We start from the raw sequence: 12,168 nt of genomic DNA on the forward strand, positions 1-12,168 counted from the left end.
GCAGATGCTTATGTTCACTTTAGTATCTTCAATAGCGCTTTAGTTGTCGTTATAGCAAAAATGATGTCACAAAACGCTATTTCGATAAAAATGTACAGAATTCGGAACAAATTACTACGTTGCTAAATGACTTAGAAAACACGCGTAAATATTTCGACAGTTGTTTATTAAAATCAATTATTTTGATGGACAAAATGTTAGACTATTATTAAAAATAATTAATTTTACTTGGACAATAATCGTCTATACTTGTACAATAATTGTCTATAAATAAATAATTCATAGATTGCTTCACAGATGATAGTAACACGGGAAACTCATTACATCAGTGATGATGAAAAACTTGGTATAATTCGGATCCATGTGCAATGTGCCGACAATATCGCGTTGTTGGCAAGTGGAGTGTGACCAACTGAAGAATGCCTTGAAATTACTGCAACTAGTGCCGGCACACACTTGTCGAACAAAGAAGAAACAGCGTGCTAGATTTCTAAGATTTGCGCAAATATTTTTAGTCTGTTAAAGTTTTAGAAATAAATGTTGATTAGAATGCAATTTACACGAGCGTTATATTGAATAATTCATTATAAAATAAAGGCCTATTTTTATCACTCGGCTGGGCACGAGAAAGCGTTAGTTTATTATTTCAGCAAATTTGCGTGAGGTACATTGAAAATCATTAATTTGCCAAAAAATCACAGCATAAATATGTGGTTTGCTGTTGAGCCTTTTTTTGTGAATCACAAATACCCCAACGTTTAAAAAAAACGGCTTCTATTTCTATGACAGGATATGTCATTCAAAAAAACTCTGTAAAACTATGTTTCGTTATGTTTTAATCCCACGAACGTGTAGCGTGAACCTTATACCTTAAGGAATGCTGAGAACGGACTTGATACCTCCTATTCTCCTATATACGGCGACCACACATGGTGAGGCCAAATACTTCAGATTGATCTCTGCGCTATTCTAATCACCTTCGTCCAATTTTTTTACACAACACCTTAAATTGTTATTCTAATTAAGTAACAAAACCTTGTTAGATAATTAGGTTGCGAATAAATTAACTTTAGTACAAGAAGTAGATATTGTATTTAAGTTGTTTGAACCTAGGTTTTAATAACTATTTTTAAAATCAAATTTATCGAAACAGTATTTGCCATTGCAAATTATTCGGTATCGAATCTTGGGCTTTCATTAGGTTTTATTTTTTTGGGAACGTTTTTATTAGCAGTAGCTCAGAATTTGTTTAGTAGGTACTTAATCAATTTATTTTAGTTAACTTACCTACCTACTGAAGTTTTATTAAGCTATCTTAAACACTTTTTTTTTATTAACCTACTACTGTCCCATTGTTGGGCAAAGGTCTCCCCCAAAATCTTAAACACTTCTAATGCAAAAATAAACTGTTTTCAAACCTTTTATCACATGTTTTTCTCACATTTTTACTATTCACACTCAAAGATAGTTTTGTCATTACCGTTACGCGTCTCGCATAATGACCACACTGTTTGACATAACCTGTAACAACAAAAACATTAGCATAACAAATAACAGGTGTTATTTTCAAAGAAAAAATAATCCATATTTATAAACGCCTTAGTTAGAAAGTGTACTAACGTAATACTCACTGTGACAAGGTTGTAACTAGTAAACAGTTAGAACTTCGTCACAGTAATGTTATTACGGACTTCAAATGGTCATCAGGCAACACTTTCTCCATACGTTGACATTCAGAAAAGTTTAGCTTTCGTTATAAGAATTACATCACTAAATTGATATAATCGTGTTAAGCTGTGTCCATACCTATGCAGACAATTTAGTCTTCCTCTCGTATTAACGTCTTTAATTTTCAGTGTCTTAAACATGTATAATATTGATAGCCATCATTTCTTAGAACTTGGCCATAATAGGGGAATTTAACTGCGGTTGGTTTCGACTTTCGTATCAACTCGTGTGCACATTGACAAAGTGTTGGGTGACAATCTATGAGCAAGCGGCTATTTGTCAATTTATGGACTAGTCCTAATCAATCAACTACAACTCGATCCACCTGGAATTGTCATTTACATGCGCATGAGGCAGACTATGATATGAACTATCACTTCGGCTCCTTAGACATGCGTTTAAATCAAATGCTGGTTGTACATACAAGTGCACTAGTGTAGACATAGCTTTAGAGATGAACAGGAAAGTTTTAGCGAGTGCTAGGGATGTGCATAACTTTATTTAACTTTCACTGTCATATGCAGAATTTTGACAATACTCCGAGCGAAGTAGTTGGGCATACTATATTAAACTTTAAACGAAATATTTGTATGAACTATTAAGGTATTTAAACTCTAAATATACTGATTTCATTATTTTACATTCATATTCCGAGTAAACCACATTAATCCCGATGTATTAAATGATTATGTTATTGAAAATATACAACAGAATCTGTTTCATTGTTTTCCGAGATAATTTTAATGCCTTTTTTACTATATAGTATGTAGGTACCTACAAACCAAATTACAAAATAATTAAAATACATAATAATTTTCATAGCTTTGGGAAATTGGCCACCTTTACAATGCATCGTGTGTAACCGTGTCGATTTCCGGTCAAGACAAATGTGATAGGGCGATGCACAAATAATCGATTCAAATGATAAATAATATTTTTTACATTTTTAGTCAGTTGCTAGGCACAAATGGAGGTTAACATTTTAAATATTAAAAATAACAGTATCCTAGATTTTATCAGTTCCACGGAAGTATTACAAAACATTTATTTTATTTACGAAATAAATTTACTTAATGTTAAAAATATGCGTATTTTTCGCCAAAAATAAATTAATTATCATCAAAATAATAGACATAAAAACTAAGGCGAACTAAAACGCGTACGTTTGCGTTTGACCTACACATACTTACGTTATAAAGTAAAAGTGTCACTTACGAAACTGAGTCAGTTTGTACAATGAGAACGTTTACGTTACACAAAACACTGTAATATAATAAAACATTATGTTAGAAGTTGTGAATGGTCACATATTATTACAAATATAACAAATTGTACTTATAATGGTGCAATGGTTAGTTTGGTCGCCATTATATTACCGTTATGATATTTGTCGTGGGTTCGATTGCGATCGGAACTAATATTGATTTTGTAGTCTCTTTTGTTTGAGCCGTAATGCTATTTTCTCTGTAGTTTCTATACCACTGCGTGTCTGACCCCATTGGCATAGTAGCTAGTTCACCAAAAGATTGTAGTAGGTTCGATTGCCCTGAGGCACACAAATATTAGTCTAATATGCAGCTTTTTGATTCCCATCTTAGTAAGCATTATTTTCTTCGCATTTTCGTAATCCTAGTGCAGTTTGTTAAAAAGATAAATAATTTCAAAACTCTGTCACGATGTCATTGGCTCAACAATTTTGGGTTAACGACTAAGATAAAATTTCATAAAGTTGCAATAGAACAAAATAGAAAGCCAACTACTCATTACCTTGAATTGAATTTTAAATAGCTGCAGTTTGTATTTATTTTGACGATTACCTTAAAAATATAAAGACACTAGTGACCGCCAACGACTTTTTAGTTTTCCCATTTTTGCGACACTTTTTTCGAAAACTTTCGTATAAAAGATTCTACTTTTCGGATTCCTTAAAAGTTCATTAAAATTAATTGGTTTTTATAATTCTAAGAAAGATTTTAGTCCTTATGCAGTCAGTGTAACGTTTCTAGCCAGTGTGCAATACCTCTTAAACAATAAATACGTTTAATTATCGCAATGATATTCTAAAAAACTATCTCAAATCTATTTATTATGTAAACACTGGCAGTAAATAAAAAACAAAAGTAACCTACAAAATTCAGAAGGAGATCGTAACGAACATAAATTAGCATTCATATTTATATCATAATATTTTCGCAACTTAGGCTCATGAGTAGAAATAAGATTAGTCTGAATTCGGTATATAGTGAAATACTCAACTGGATGCCTTATTTATTTATTTAAGTATAGTTAGTAGTCAACTTAACCTGTGCCCTCCGAAGCAAGACAATCAAATCCCACCAAGCGACCACCCATCTATGGAATATGTGCACTACGGCTGCTTAGCCCACTAATTGCTTCGTAAGTGCAGCTAGCTGTAAGCGTCTAGAGGATGATTAACCATATTGACTATCAATCACTGAGTAGGTTTAGTTATTTTTTATGATTATTGGTGTGTTACGAAGGAACTAATTTTAAAAGTAAATTTTGCATGTCAGTCTCGAAATTCGATAGCATCGAACGTAGCAGGACGCGCTACAGGCGCAAATTAATATCCGTATCGAAATGCTATTGACAGTTTTCTATGTAGCTCCATTTTCCATAGCCCGATCCGATGTTGCTGGTAGATGTATTTTGACATTGACAGACAGAGTTACCTACCCAGCTCACTCACATGCGTTCTAAACAATTGTACCATATTCCAAATTCGTAGGAATTTCACGTTCAATAAAACTTCACGTAATACTTTGCTAATGTCATCCTACACTTCAAATGTAAGTAACATATTAAATGTGTGCGAATTTGGATGACGGCATTAGATAATTCGAGTTATGAAAAAAGAAATGAAAACGTTGTTTACTTGTCGCCGTTATTTTAATAATTACTGGGCTATATATTAGCTTTCATCAAAAGAACAATTTTTCTAAAAGTTTAAACTACAGTCTACACGAAAGGAAATGTCACATGATAGTACCGCAATTTCGTAATCTTTGTTCAAACAATGACATGCTACTTTTAGCTTTTTACTTTTGTACAAAAACATCCTTAAATCTGTTAAGTAATTAAGATTCAAAGAAGATAGTAGGTCAATGTCGTGTGGGTGACGAATCACTTGACCCCTTTATCTTGCGTCTACCGTGTCCTCTTTACGCACGACTTGCATGTCCTTGTATAAACGGACCTAGAGGCTTTGATTTAAATTTGTGTGTGTGTAAAAAAAATCTATTTGTGCCCTAATTTATACATTTCACGGTTTTGAACTACGCTAGGAACAGACTGGTCCAAACGAACAACTTGGCAGTTTCTTTTCTTTCCAAATTTTCTTTTTTTCATATTTATCCATTTAATAACACCTATAACTGCACGAACCGACAAATTATCTAAAATCTGATCACCACCTGTAATGGTACTATATTTGCAGTTCATTTTAAACGTCAAATGTCGATAGGCTATACAGAATCGCGCTACGGCTGTAGAGTACAAGTTACACTGCCAATCACTGATCACTCACAGAAAACAGTCATCAATTGATGCATCTCAAATATTTCAAGTAAATTGTTAGCTTGTGTGCATTGCATATAAAATACGCGATCCCAAATTCTCACAGGTTTCGTCTCATACAGATCTAAGAATCAAACTTCAACGAACAAGCAATTTCCCAGTATTTCTAGGAAGATTCCCTAGTATTTGATACTTAGAGTGTAGAATGTAAACTATTCGATGTTTCTCAGCTATGCTTGCGTCTGTCGGTGTATAGTCACGAAGCGCCCACGGCGGATGTAAGGCTTTTGGTGTGAATGCACTTGTTTGACCTAATAGATTAGGTATAGAGCAGAATGAAGGCCTAAGGATGTTCACCCCTATAACTAAATTGTATACGATTTGATTATAAATACACTGATTAAACATGTAATCGTTGAGTTCTCCAACCAATTTTGTCTAGAAACTTTATCATGAACGCATGACATGAAATTATCACCAAAGCAGTGGTTTGTTTACTTGCACAATCCTCTACAGTCGTTACAAAGGAATACTGAGACATTGACGTTTCAAATGTACTAAAAAATTGTTACTACAGCTCCTACTAGGGAGCACCGATCAGGTTTTCATACAAAAAATTTCGATGGCTTGTCATTTGCCGATAGTAGTAGGGAATCGCTCTTCTGTTTCTAATATTACTACAGACATTTCTCAACAATTTAAAGTTCCTTCTTTCAATTTACAATAAAAACATTCCACAAAATTTCTAATTCATATCATCTGTTATTTTTAAAAACAGTCTGGTTAACCGCAGCCTGTCCACTCACCGAGTTAATACGCCGCACACGTCTCATTGCTATGAATGGCGAATGCTGAGTACAAATGATGTGAAACCACTGTTTCGACATGTACACTCGTTTATAAAGGATATTATATCAGTGTGGTGGAGGTGATTCTGTTGTTTATTGGTTTTTAACGTATAAAAGGGCTGTTTACTTGATAAAAACTGTACGTGTAATAATATAAACGTGCTGGTGTCAAACCATCTAATTTCCTTTAAAGCATAACGTATAAAAGGTCTGTTTACTTGATAAAAACTGTTCGTGTAATAATATAAACGTGCTGGTGTCAAACCATCTAATTTTCTTTAAAGCATACGTAACTAAAGATTTTGGGTTCGATTTGTGATATATCCTGATATGTATAAAGGGCTCTTAGGTTTATCTATAAGAAAGTTCTTAGAAGCCGACAGATGTTTAATAACGAAATTAGAGCAAAACCACTGAAATAACAATATTATAAGTCTTTCATTACTAAGAGACAGGTGTGAAGTTACAAATACTAATTAAGACTACAATGAAGATTTACACTGCAACAATAAAAGCAAATTCTAGATCACGTCTAGATAACTCCATTAAGATATCCTAAACCAATCTTATAATTATACCATTAGAAGATTGCCCAAGTCATTCATAACTCCATGCACTACTAATTTATCTTTACAGAGATCAACACAAACCCTAACCTACATTTCATCAACATAATTGGCATAAATTACCTTTTTTATGTCCAAAACCAATATTCTGGAACAAAAACAGAATATACAGCCTTCATAGAGTCTGGTAATGGCGGTGATTGCACTTCTTCGTCTATTTAACAACATAATTATATACTTATTCACAGGAAAGGGAAGTACCGAGATACGGAGATATTGTTCAAGGCGTCAGATTATAGTAATCTCATAAAGACGGTTTATTGTCCGTGTAAATTTTATTTATTGTTTTAATGTGCTAGTAGCGAATGTAACGATGTTTCAGCACTGCCCAATTACGAACAAAATTATGATCGTGTTTTTGAAATAACATTTGTGCCAGCCAGTAGTCACTACTCGCTACTTATTTTCTTTATTGAGTTGGCGATCAACCCAAGATGTGATTATGTTATTAAACATAAGTTATGTAATATGCCTCATTATAATACTTATTTTATATTTTATTTCTATAGCGGCATTTTATTTTGAGCACCGTAAAATCGGTATTTAATTTCGAATGTTTGAGCTCAACTTGAAATGAGTTGGTATATGAATAGTCACCTAAAAATGTTCCGACTATTACTCATGTAATATTTGGGCAGTACGTAAATTACGTATCGTGGGCTAAACGATTAGCACAACTGGCTAATCTTAATTACGATTTAAAATTCAAAGTATCACGAAACAAAAGTGTTGATGTAAATAAACTGTTATGTAAGCGGCTCTAACCGCTTTTGTTTTTACCTCTTGTTGTGATACCGACTTCTCGGTTACGCTTAATCGAGAAACTAATCGATTCGAAACTTGTCACTACGAGGGGATTGGATTAAAACTTACTTTGACATTTGAATAAAAGGTTTTTTATTTGTACATACTTACTACTTCTTACTCACGCTATAAATATTATAGTTAACACAATAGTTACCATTAGAGCGTATATTAATATCTACAAAACAAAACTAATACATAATAATTTTTATATGAGAAGTCTTGAAGTTAATACGCGTATATTCCAAACTTTCCCATTTTCTTGTAAGGCGTTACGCGTGGAGTATTTCGTAGGCTCGACTATCGTAGTTGATCGTTTAATTTGGGAACATTTCGTCAACGGTTTCTTAAGGCACGCGCCTCACGTATCAATTCACGCTTCCGTGACTACCTCAATTACCATTAAAAACTTAATGGTTGCAAAAGATAAAAAAAATCGAAAGTCAATGCCAACAGATAGAAATTTGGAACTACACTCTAGTAATTCTAGACAATAAATTTCGTAAATATGTGGCTAAACTGTATCGAGAACGTACATTCGTCACGTACGCGTTATCGACAACTTGGTAACACAATTATGTGCCAAATAACACTGTTGTGACAAAAGCGAAATTGTCTAGAAACAATTAGTGTTGCAATCCAATCAGATTACATTTACTGTTTTATGTTTCAATAAAAAACTAGGCAAAATTAGCAATCAAGTTGAAATAATGCAAAAAATTACAGCCACGGAAATTATATTTTGAGGCCAGTAAAAGGTAAGGTAAGGATCTTATCAGAATAACAATGGTGTATTGGTTCTTCGAAACAACAATGAGCGGGATCGTTGGAAATGAGCGAACATTCTATAAATACATACTAATCATCTATCAATTGGCGAATTTATGAAGGCTCCAACATTCATAACGACCATTCAATTTCCTTTTCAGCTTGAATGTACTCGGGAAGCGAGAGCATTTCCTTTCGGCGCCGACTCCCAATCAGGGATCCAATATATACGTGCCTATGTGTTATAACAATTGACGTGAATATTAAGAGGACTTTATTGTTAATCGGCCTTCCGATTTCTTTATGTCGAAGTTTTTCATTCGAGAGGATATAATGATGAAAAATGTCGGTTATGAAAAAGCTGTGTATTGTTGAGCGTACTTCGATGAGGTACTTTAGGGTTGTTGTTGTGGCTTTTACTGTAAAAACATTTTCTTATAACGTAACGAATAAATATATTGGTTCGACATAATAAAAGTATTTTTTTTTCTTTTTACAGATTGTATCGGTCGTGGTAACACACAACAGCTTGACAAGCAAAGGTTAGTAACTCGTAACTTAAATCGTATATTATCACCGACTTAAACCAATAATCACCAAACATTACCACCTACCTCTACAGATCTAAGTCAAAACAAACACAAAAAAGTAGCCTCAAAATCCCGCAAACGTCCTTAAGACATAGTATAGAATACATTCGGCCAACTTGGTCAGGTCCGCAAGTACTTTAGAGCCTGCTTAGAGAAGACTAGCTCGTTAAGTCCCGCTTTGTTGCATTCGTCTCCACACTCGCCACACAGTCGCCTAAATACATCGTACTATTCCAAAATCCTTACATACACGTAAGTGATACAGTTTGCTTAATAGACCGTGGTTAGTTTTGTGTATAACATTGTAAGACAGTTTGAGATTGTAGGAACCATAGAAAACAGTGACGCCATTCTGTACAGTCGGTACTAACGAAAGTTTGACATTTAAAATGCAATGTAAAAATAGTTCCTAGGTCGCCCGCAGGAGGCGTTGCTCAGATCTCGTTAGTTGATAGTGGTAGAAAATCATGCTATTAAATATGTTTTGATTTCTATTAGTAGGCACATCTAAAATCTATTGTTTAGTCTAGTAACGTTTATTAATTTAAAAGATTAAGAGACAGAGCTAAGCTTAGAATGTGTAAAAGTGTAGGTACTAAAATTATCTAATGCTCTTCATTTAAAACGTGTGATGAATATATTTAAAAAATCCTCATAAATTTTTCACATCAACATTTTTGCTAAAGACTTTTATATAAACTAGATACTATTTAGTAGGTTAAATGATAATAAAGTTAAAGCTCCCGAGATAAACCAGTGAGTGTCTATTTATAGAATTCTTACGTAACAATTTTACGCCATAAAAAATATTGGGCTTAACATTAAATTACCCATAACCGATCGAATTATGATAGATAAATGCATGAAATAATCATTTATTCACCGACAAGTGAAACCACTTTCACTAAACAACGACGACATTTATATTGAGATTACGAACGGAGAAATGCATGATCAATCAATCATTCTTGACGTATGTGTTTAGTACTGATAGATAAAAATTGTCGTAAAAAGTAGACCATGTATGTGTGTGCGGTATCTCGTAAAACATGCAGGATTCTTTAAGTGTGTGTTAGACAGTGCCGGGATATGCCGGGAAAGCGTCTCCCGAGATTGCCCGCCCCGAGGTGGCTCTTTATTAATGCAAGCCCTGCCTCGACACCGACGCCAGCGACCTAACCAACTTTAAGAAAACTATCTCTACTCTTTAAACGCTTCTCGCATCCTCTCATTTCGTCCACGTTAAACAAGTAACAGTTTATTGCTCGACGAGAAATTCTCCGGACGAGAAATACCTTTTTCAACCAAACTAGACAATTTTCAAGTTGTCCGCTCCAAGAAAATTACACGGTGCGCGTTGAAAGCCCGTCCGTCCGGCAATATAAACTCAAATACTGTCATTAACGAAATACGCTTTTCCTCTCTATGAATACATTACAAGAGCTTTCGTGCATTGTATACTGGACTAGAACGTTTTAGATAACGCGAATTTGAATAACGCAGTTGTTTATGTTTATTGTTAGTTAGTGGTGCTCGTATGTAAATGTAAGCGTTATGTGTGAGTGATGTGTTATGATAAGTCCAGCATGAACGCCTCTCCGAGCACAAAACAATGGGTTCCTTCCTGGAGCGGCGAGAAAGTTGTTTCCCCTCACTAGATAAATAACATAATCTCCCCGGAACATCTTCTGTTCACGTGCGCATACGCTACTAACATCGCATTACTACTGAGTTACTTTATTTGTTACCGGCACTACTAATTGATGGCCTTTTTGTGTGATAATGAGGCAGAACAGATTGTATAAAAGTACAACTATAAACAACGCAGTAAATTGAATCCGATACGAGATCTATGTATATTTTCCGTACAATTCGAAAGGAAAAAAGTGTCGTTAAGTAAGATAGAATGTTTGTAAAAAGTCCCCGCGACACAAGAGCAAATCTTAGTGCGGGAGTTGTCTTTTTTAGAATAAATAAAAAATAAAAATAAAAAATAGAAAACTGCAGCTGAGACTCTCGTATTTTAAAACAAAGTAACACAAATTGTCGTTGTTTTATAACTACATTTCCGATTTCACTCGTATAATTAGAAACAGTGGCTTTTTAAATGCTGTGTTTATTGCAATACGTAAAGAAAAATAAGCAATAAAGAAGAAAAGTGACGGCCCACGGCGTCGCGTCTGCAGAGTGTACATTTAGTTGGAGCTAGCACAGCGTGATTCCTAATGTTATTCGTTACTTACCTAATTTATCAAATATTTATCGCAATCAGTTATAACCACACCGAATTGGGACGTGACCTGTTGCGTGCATTATGGAAAAAAGAAAACCAAAATATAACAAAAAATGTTTCTGGATTCTTGCACAACGGAGCCGTGCAGCTGTCAACGACAAGCGAAAACTTTACGAAACTTGTCGTGATCGCAAAACCACAACTTTCCGCGTCGAGCAATTTCATTATTTATATGCGCCAACTCTGTGATATTTCTAATGCTTATTACACAGCATACGTGACTATGTATAGCCCGATATGGCACCACACTCGGTCTGCATGTGGCTTTACGTCACAACCGTAACTTAGAAAGTCTTGTACTTCTTGAAGTCTCAATCATAACTTAACGACACGAACGAAATAACTCAGCGTAGATTAAAATAAACTACCTACCTACCGGTCAAATGACTCGTGCACTAATTTAAGTAGGCACTCATGTTTATTTGTTCATACATTGTTTTTTGTGAGAGTTTTATTTCAAGTCAGAACAAAATTTTATTATAATAACATGGCTACTTACGTACCAGCGGTAAGGTGGTCATAAAATATAATTTACGAGTGAGTCCTATTCATAAAGTCAGTAGCTTATCAAGTCTCAAATTGACTTTATAATTTTCCCTACTATCAGTTTTTGCACCTACAAAGTTAACAGTAAATTTCTGTCGGGAAACTTAAACCTGTCGCTAACCATAAACTTGTCTACTACCAATGTAGCGGTAAGTTTTGACGACAGTTGAATTGTAAGGTCTGCGCGCTTTACACTTCTCGTCTTATTCGCGGTAGCAGTAAGCAGTCGTAATCAAAAATGTTAATGTATGGTGTATGTATAACTTTTTGATTTCGGTTATGGTTTCGTGGTATGTCCATCTGGTATTGAACGAGGCCGCGGGCTCTCGGTCAGCTCGCCGCAAACTGGTTTCGTTCATTATCAAAAGTCAATAACTTTCCGATGCATTCCGAGTCATGGCCAAATGTATCGATAAACGTAATAAGTA

General features: G+C 34.5%; 1 protein-coding gene across 3 annotated transcripts in view; it reads left to right on the plus strand.

Annotated features, from left to right (window-relative positions):
• The window catches only part of LOC142974011 (uncharacterized), a 131,678-nt gene that overhangs the window by 42,673 nt on the left and 76,837 nt on the right, over window positions 1-12,168 (plus strand). For all 3 annotated transcript variants that reach the window (XM_076116099.1, XM_076116098.1, XM_076116100.1), the window contains exon 3: window positions 8,811-8,853. The gene's annotated coding sequence lies outside the window, so the exon portion shown is untranslated. The remainder of the gene's footprint in view (window positions 1-8,810; window positions 8,854-12,168) is intronic.

This window comes from Anticarsia gemmatalis, chromosome 7 (assembly GCF_050436995.1).
Source record: "Anticarsia gemmatalis isolate Benzon Research Colony breed Stoneville strain chromosome 7, ilAntGemm2 primary, whole genome shotgun sequence".
NCBI lineage: Eukaryota > Metazoa > Arthropoda > Insecta > Lepidoptera > Erebidae > Anticarsia > Anticarsia gemmatalis.